The 8,916-nt window shown below is 37.6% G+C and overlaps 1 protein-coding gene across 2 annotated transcripts in view; it reads left to right on the top strand.

Annotated features, from left to right (window-relative positions):
- Positions 1-7,499: 7,499 nt before the first annotated feature.
- PCGF5 (polycomb group ring finger 5) overlaps positions 7,500-8,916 on the top strand; it is a 56,822-nt gene continuing 55,405 nt past the window's right edge. For both annotated transcript variants that reach the window (XM_035897416.1, XM_035897415.1), the window contains exon 1: positions 7,500-7,614. The gene's annotated coding sequence lies outside the window, so the exon portion shown is untranslated. The remainder of the gene's footprint in view (positions 7,615-8,916) is intronic.

Below are 8,916 nucleotides of genomic sequence, written 5' to 3' on the forward strand. Positions count from 1 at the left end.
CAGGAAAAATCTCAGAAATTCTGAAATGTGATGAACTTCTGTAAGGGACAGATTGGTTGTAATTGTCATAGTATCTTCGGGTCCTTCTTAAACAAAAATAAATTATTTGTGATTTTCTTGCATAGCCAAAACAACCTGTGGTACCCTGAGAGGAGGTTTGTTCAGTTGTGGGCTTGGAATCACACAGTTCTTTTTGTACCTGAGCTATCCTGGTTCCCCTCACAGAGGCGTGGAGTTAGAGACTGCTTACACTGATTATGGACAGACGAAATTGCTACAATTGACTTCTTCCATGAGGAGCCATGTGCTGTGGTTATAACTTGATGGCAGAGAGACAATTTATCTTCACCTTGTAATGACAAGGGTGATTTCACATTGGCACTGTATCAGAGTATAGGAAATAGATGGATTTTCAATGTAGTGTTACCTGGTACATTTATATTAATTTCTCTTTGCAGTGGTCTTTAAAAGTATTAACGTTCATGGTTTACTTTTCCAGGACTAATATAATTGTTCTGTAGCAGTTTCAGTCAGTACTAATGCATTCCATTTCACCAAACAATACAAGAAAATAACCAACTATTAGTAGTATGATAATATAGATGACTTTATGACTTTTCATGAGATGGTAACATATATTTCCCAGTGGCTGCAGCTGACAAATTAATTTGCAGAAGTAGAATGTCTGAGATTTCTCTTCAGAACTATAAAACGGGACATTTTAATATGCATTAATATTTACATTTTTTAGAGAGTTTCTATCATCATATTAGAAATCAAAGTGTTTTAATATGTGTGCATACAGATAGTGTGGATGTATGAGAACACACTTGGATTAATTCCTAAGTTTTCATCTGCCTATAGATGTTTCTTTTTTGTTTTCAGTCATTTTAAAGTGGGGATAATTTCTGTAAATAAGAGCCTTTAAAAAAAGCCCTCATATAAGATGACAACATAGGCTGTAACGTGGATTCTGCCCCAGTTGTTTTGTAGCTTTCACTGAGCATCTTAACCTGTGAAAAAGTTTCTGTTAGGGAACAGTCTCAATTTCCAGTCTTGGCATTCTCCTAATCGCTGCATTTTTCATAGTCTGTGACTTTGTGATGCAGAAAGGAAGTATCTGCAGGTTGAAATCACTTGCATGGCCATAATTCCTATTTTAACTTTGTCAGGACAGTGGTAGCGCTTACGGGCCTTGATCAATAGCAGGGCTTGATTCATAAAAGCAGCTCTCCAAGACTTAACACTGAGTCTCCGTAGTAGTTGCTGACGTAATAATAAAATGTAAAACTGATGACATGACCTATAACAAGATATTAATTTCCTGAATCTGAAGCTCTACGTAGAGGAAAGAAAAAGCACTGGAGCTCCTTTCAGTAGAAGACTTCACATTGCACTTCCGAGTTCTGGTTCTTCTTTTTAACGATACTGGTAAAATATTGCCACCTTATTAATTTAATTTGGATTGGAAAGTCTGTTTATCAGATTATTCCAGTGTGTGTTCAAAGTCCCTGAAAGAGAAATTAGCACTTTTCAATGGGATGTAAAATGTGTTGGGATTATCTGTTTATGTAAGTTTCTTAGCCAGATTTTTTCCAGATGACTTTTTGCATTGTGTTACATCTACTAAAATCTTTGTGTACTAACAAAGCACATTAAAGTAATAGAATCCAAAAATTAAATATTCTGAAGATAGATTTCAGTGATCAGATCTGACAGACAGATAAATTCCGTCTGCCACATGAAAGTAATTGATCTTGAGAGAAAAGTCTTGAGTGATTCTTAGAGAAGCATCACCACTAATTAAAGCAAGTGCAATTATATTTATTTCCTCCCTTATGAAGAAGAATGGAATATGTAAGAAACCAGGCTCTTGATTAATTTCATAATGAAAACACAGTTCTTTTTTCAGATGAAAGATCAGATCTTAAATAGCCAATGTGTGGATTGAATGAAGTTAAAGATGTTTCTTTCTTTCATGGTTTTATAAAATTGTTATTTACTTTTTTGAAGAATCATCAGTACTGGCTGCAGAGACAAAAGATCCTTTATATGATATAAATGATATTTTGACTAAGTACTCTTGGTTGATTCTGGCTGTAGAATTTCCCTGCATACAAAGTGATTTTGAAGAGCTGCTTAATCAAACCAATATTTTTCAGCTTTCCATCTTAACTCTTTTGATATATCATAGAGAAAGTAAATTTTCGCGCTTTCATCCCAAATGCATATTTACCAAAATTTGCAAGTGTTTTGTGTGGACACTGATCACAGAAAGCAAATAGATTTATTTGAAATAATGTACTCGGTGGCAGTTGGTGCCTCGCACAGACAAGTGTTTAAAATCTAGTATTGATGTGTAACTTCTGTGTATTCATTGCTGAGAATTTAGAACATAAATTTACATGGGATTGGTCTGCAAGTCAAAATTTCCATTAATTGCAGAGGAGCTTTCCCAGTGAATTCAGTGTGAAGCTGGATGAGACCAGTGACAAACTTGTAACAGAGGAGCTTTTCTATGACCTCTGGCCTCTCAAGGTATAATAGCTCTTATTACATCAAGTAATGTGATAGGAAAAACCAGACCAAACAAGGCCTTCTTCAGGTCTCGAGCAATAGCAGCAAACCTTGAACTAAGGGTGCGGTTTCAGAAGACATCTATAGGAACTGCTATTGAATGAGGGAAGTGCTGCTACTATTTCTTACACTGTCTGACCCCTGGCAGTCATTGAACCCCCAAATAAATTAAGTTTAACTAACCCAGCAAGAAACAAAAAAACAAGTTTTCTGCTGAGATGGACTTACAGATGGATCAATGAGCTCCAGAGTGGTGCTTCCCTTTTTTGGTACAACTGGTCGATTAGATCAGCTCTGCTGTTCAGCTAACTGTAGATTTAGGACAAGTTGGGAATAGTTGCTTTGAGCTTCTTGTATTTATGGCAATCAAATAGCTAATTTGAGGGAAAAGTCTGGTTATCACCTGTAAAGCAAAGGCGATAGTAGTAAAGGGAGAAATTGTGATGTAGTGCTCCATCACGGGCAGGAAGAAAATGGGTCATTACCACCACTTACTGGTGGCATTAGCTGGAGTGTCATCATGCAGTAGAGGCAGTATCTCTCATGTGGTAGAGGCAGTATCTCCAGTAAGTCTATAATTTTTCATATCTAGAAGATATATGAATCCTCATTTCCAGGTTTGACTTGGTGATCAGGACTGAGAAGTGAGAGGTGGAATTTTCTGATGAAAAACGTTCTCATGGAATTCATTCTGGCACCTAGAGGTCTTGCTAATAGGTGTAGAATTACATTGACAGAAGAGCAGAATTACGTTGACAGAAGAACAGCATGAATAGAACAGTGTACATTAAGAAAGCAGTTCTTTAGTATTTACTTAAAGTAATCTCTGGTCTTTCTTGGTCTTACTAGGCTGCTGCACTAGAAGTGGGTTTGGGTTATATGGACATGAGTTGCTGGGGCAAGATCAATGTTCACTGGTTCTGGACTACTAGGTGCAGACTGTATCTCACGCCTTTCTTGGCAGTGGAAAACCCTCCCCGCTTTCCCTATCTAGCTGTCCTATACCTATAGTTCTCAAGCACCTCTGATACATAAAGAATATTTGCAAAGATCTGTTGAACATTGGGCCTTTGGATTTACAGTTTCAATCTTTTGGGGAGGGTAATACATGATAATATTAACAGGTAATGTGCTGACTGAAAAGAAATTTTCTGTATTTCCTACCAGTGATGATAGCTGCTTAACATGTAATTTTTACCGTATGTTTTCAAGGGAAATGTCTTGGGTGTCATGAATCCAAGGTAGAACCCATAAAAATACAAATAATTTAGAACTTTAGGCTTAATGAAAAATGCTGTAACTTAAACTTTAGTTGATCCATTTGACTTTACGCCAATATTGAATATGCCTGTAGATAGAGGAAAGCCTATTGTACTTGCCATAGACCTTGCCTTGAATTGCTTATAAATTTGTCAGTTATTAAATAATTCCAAGAACAAGATTAGGGAAAAGTTGTCATTTTGCCCAGTTAAACATATTTTTGTAACCTTTTCATTAAGCCAGGACTTCAAAATTGGCTTAATTATTGCCCTTGTATTATGAATGTATTTTTTTTTCTGTTCTTGTGAAAACAGAACATTGTTTGATCTAAGTATAAGCCTTTGAAAAAAAAAATCTAAGTTTATATATGCTCTTAGACGAGGCTGGTGAGAGTTTGGCAGTGACATTCTCCAAAGACAACATCTGCAGCCAAGCAGTTGCGTAGAACTTCCCTGTCATTGTTCCTCCTTGAATCCCAATATGGATTCCAATACAAGTCTTGAAAAGGAGGAGATCAGCTCTGCTTTGACTGTTAGAGGCACAGATGTCCTGAAGGAGAAAGAAGAGGTGACTGCTCTGCAGAGGAGTGAGAATTGCAAGTGGCTTCTGTTTGCTGGTATGGGAGCGTAAAGGAAGTTAGAAAACCATTAGGAGGGTCTAGGCACAGGGAAATGTGGAGGTGGGTGTTGAGTGATCTGGAAGGGTCCCCTGCTCAGGGGAGGGTAGGGGGGACAGCATACTTCCTAAGACTTCTCTTTCCTATCAGAAAATAGCAGAGAGAACAGCAGGCAAAGAACGTTTCCTCCCTTCAATGCTTGCTGGTTTGGTATTGATTCTGTTTATTCACACACGTGAGGTCTGTTTGGTGGGTGCAGAAGGCAAGCTGCTGACAACTCAAACTGCACAGAGTCGTACTGACTCTGTAGTAGAATTTCTGTATTTTTGGCATGGTTAAATATAAAAATTAGATTGTTGTAATCTAGCTATTTTAAGGCTAAAGGACTAAAATGTTAGGATGTTTCTTATTTTAGGCTATTGGTGTGACCATAATTTATCCATTGTAGTGTTCATCAATTCTATTCTTAAAAGGCTTTCTCCCCAGCACCCCCTTATTCACTGCACAGTTGTAAAGTGTTTGGGGATTTATCAGTAGGAGTTGTCTGCAGAATAGTGTGGAATGGGCACAGAGGGATGCAGGAAGACAAAGAATGGTCTCGGCTTAGGGAAGTTGGATGCTGCTTTGGAGGACTACTTTCTGCCCATCTTGGATGCTACATGACTATTTTATGCTGGGTAGTGTAGGTCAGGGGTTCACAGATGGCCATTTATTTTTTAACATTTATCACACGCATGTAGCCAAATTTGCTGGTGTTCTGACATCACCAGTACAGCTAAAATCATGTGAAACTGAGCTGTTTACTGTTAAGAGTGCCGAGTGTCCTGAAAAATTAAACCTTAAAACTTACATCTGGTGCATGGAACTAAAGAGTATTTGGGACAGTTTGGACCTAGACTTCTATGTCTCCTGTTTCTCTGTCTGTATATTATGGCTAGCAGTGTTGTCCTGTTGAATAGGTTGTGGAGAAGGTTCTTTTTTTTCCTATTTGGGGTGCATTGAAATACTAGAGGAATGAGTGGGTATGCATGTGTGTGATATCAAACACCTGGGAGTAAAATTTAAAAAAAAAAAAAAGCATAACTGCCTTTAATACTAGGTTGTTTGGTAGGAAATATACATTCATAGTATTAAAACCAGTGTTACAGTTCACATATGCAAGGGCACAGATTTTTTTATTCAACTCTTTTGGCAGTCTGTAATTTTTACTGAAGTTCTACTAATTTCAGAAGGCCCCATCTATGTAAGGAGTTCTGTTGAGTTTGGTTTCATGGAGATGTATAAGAGATTGGCTTTGTCTAGAGGCGGTGTGTTTAGACAAAGGAAAGTAATAACCAAATTGGGTTCAGGGAAAGGCGCTAGTCATATGGGTATGTTTTTCTATAACGTACTTGGGTGTGCTGCTTGGAGGTACAAAGGTGCTATTTTATTCCTTAAACTAAATATGCACTGGGGCACATCTATGTGATTTTAAGCAGATGTAAGCTCCTGCTGCCTAAGCTTGAAGAAACTGAGAAGGCACCTGCCTATGGTGAGTGCAATATCAAGGCAGAGTATATTAGCTGTGGCTCAGTGCCATGGTAACACCAGAATATGGTTTCTAGTAAGCTTACTACTCAGACATATTTGACTGCTAGTAGACCCAGCTTGCAACTTTTCTTGTCATTAAAACAAACAAGACTCATTAAAAATACTTTATTAAAACAAACAAACTGTTTTGTAGGAAGCTGTGACAGTGACCTTATGGATGAGATCTGAATATGGTATTTGTGGGAAGAGACAGGCAGAGTTTAGGAAAGAACTAGTGTAACTGTAGAATAATAGAGTGAAGCCCACAATACTTGAACCTGGACAATGCAGAACATTCTCCTCTTTTATATCTCAGTGAGTGGGATGTTATTGATCCTGCTTATTCGTTCACAGCAATAAACCTACACGTTCCTTGAAAGTGGTGATTGACAATTCAATGTTGAATCTTGTGCTTTCCCACCAGTAAGAAAAGCATAACTATTGCTGAGGATCGTGTATTGATAGATGTCCCAGCAGCTTGTGCTGCAGGAGCTCTTTGTAGGTCAGAGTAGATCAGACAACTTAGCGTGGTATTGCTCTAAAAGGGAGTGTAAAATGTTGGCACTAATGATGGTGACTATTCAGCCAGATATCTGACAGGAGTGTGACATGAAGTGTTACGTTGCATCCCATATGTTAATTTAGCTGCTAAACTATGGTAACTTTTCTTTTTAATTGCTCATTTCTATGTGTCTTGTGGGGTGCATAGGTTTTAAATAGTGGCTAAAAAGCCTGATACTCTATTATTGCTCATTTTATCATGTTATCATGAGCAACACTCATTTGGAATTCACGAGCTCTGCATGCCTCAGTCCCTGGACCTATACCAAATACAGAAAAGCAGTGATTCCATATAAGCTATATAGGTAAACAGGGCAGGGAAATCCAACTGCTGACTGTGCAATTGCTACTCTTGTCTCGCCATGTACCAGAATTAATCAGTGTATGATACACAGAAACAGCATAGAGCAGGAGCTCCAGAACTTTTTTTGAGTGCTAGTAACATAGAAAGAAAACTCTATGACAGAATAGTTGCTTTAGCAGCTTGTACTTTTTTTTAAGCCATGCCGAGATGCAGGAGGAGATGTTTAGGCCATATTCCTTCTCTAGAGGAAAGGCAGTAGATCAGATCTTTGTGGGATACCAGTTCGAAGTACCTTCATAGTTAGGAGGTCCCTTCAGGAGTGAACTGCATTGCAATTACCTGCACAACAGACTACTGGGTTTAACGACTAAGAGTCTTTTTCAAAGTTTTTTTCCCATGAGCAAGTAGGTGCCAAATATTTTCAATTTGGGGGGCTGGAGTTGCTATCTATGTAAGCGTATGTTTGTGATCTTTGGGGTTTTAGGTCTTATGCTTTTGCTTTTCTGTGCAACACTTCTGTTTCTGAGTTAGCAAGGTTTTGTATAGGGTTTTAGTTTTTCATTCTCTCTTTTTTTTTTTTTCTTTGCATGTTCCTGCTTATCTCACAAGCACAAGGAACTGATCAAAACTTCAGGTAGAAGATAAATTTCAGAATAAGAAGAAACTTGAGCACACTGAAAAGAAATCACAGAAGGATTGTGGAGAAGAATCTAGAGTACAAGTTCTGGTATGAAATTCTAAATATTTTCCTTGGAATTCAGGTCACTGTCTGCTCTGGAAGACAAACCTCACTTAGTATAGAGTATAGCATGTAAAACAGTTCCACTGAGTCTGTGCTGGCCAGACAAAGATGATTACTTCTTACATAGAAAAACTATGTTTAAATGGGTTCAGACTAGCATAGTTCCTACTCTGTTGTGCATGGTATCCATTAAGGTATTTTTTATGCTTTATCCAAATGTTGAAGTGTCTTATATGTAAGAAAACTTGTTTGTACAAAAACTGGCCACACAGTCAGGACAACTTTCTAGTACTAAGTTTCTTTGCCAGTGTTAAAAATGTTTTGAATATGATTTTTTTCCTCCTTAAGATATCAGAAGGAAAACCATATGCAAATACTCCTGAGATGCATTCTTCCATCTCCAGAATATGAAGTCAAAAGGCAATTCATTTTCTTAATGCAAAAGATGTTGAAATCTTCCACGCACTTAAATAACGCTGTACCAGTATTCACGTAGAGAATATCTTGACCTATTTCTGACTACCTATTTCCACTGAAGGCACTGGCAAGCATTTCTGCTAATTTAAGGGGCCACAATTTGGATCCTTTATGTTTGTTGTGGAAATTCTGATTTTAGACCTGTGAATTTGCATGAAACAAGAAAAAAAAAAAAGGTCTTCCCTTTGAAATCATATTGTGTTTAAAACCCAAGAAAGCTCATTTAAATTTAGAAAACCTTAATTGTTCTTCACTCTGTAGCATTAAATTTGCATTTTTTTCACTAGTAATTATTTCCAGAATTTGACTACGTAAAAGCTCATCAGGCTAAAACCAGGTATACTTGCATTACGAGTTGACTGGCTGGAATCAGTCACCTAATCCTAGAGAAATGGCTTGATTATTTTTAGTCTTATGTAGATGGGCTTACTGATACAATTTCAAAAGCTTTCTCTTTGTAAGTGCAAGACAGAAGACTGGAAGGTTGCCATGTATGTTTTCTAGGCCCATATCCTAGGTGCTGTTCTATAAAAACACCCATTTAGTGCCCACTGAACTGAAATTCAAGTTATGATCTCACTGTTGCTAAGTACCGACTTCAGCTGGTATAAAACGCTGCGTCTAGAAGTTTGTTAGTTCTATGTTCAGGGTGACCAGAAGAAAGGACAGGGAGCAGAGAGAGGAGAAATGCATTACAAAAGTAGTTTAACTAGATGACACAAATCCTTGAATAAGGACCAGTGTATCAGCAGAAATGAAATGGAGATATAATCTGGCAATATTCTTAAGGTAATATAATCATGATTTCCC

The sequence above is a fragment of the Egretta garzetta genome, unplaced genomic scaffold (assembly GCF_000687185.1).
Source record: "Egretta garzetta isolate BGI_Z169 unplaced genomic scaffold, ASM68718v1 scaffold56, whole genome shotgun sequence".
Taxonomy (NCBI): Eukaryota; Metazoa; Chordata; class Aves; order Pelecaniformes; family Ardeidae; genus Egretta; species Egretta garzetta.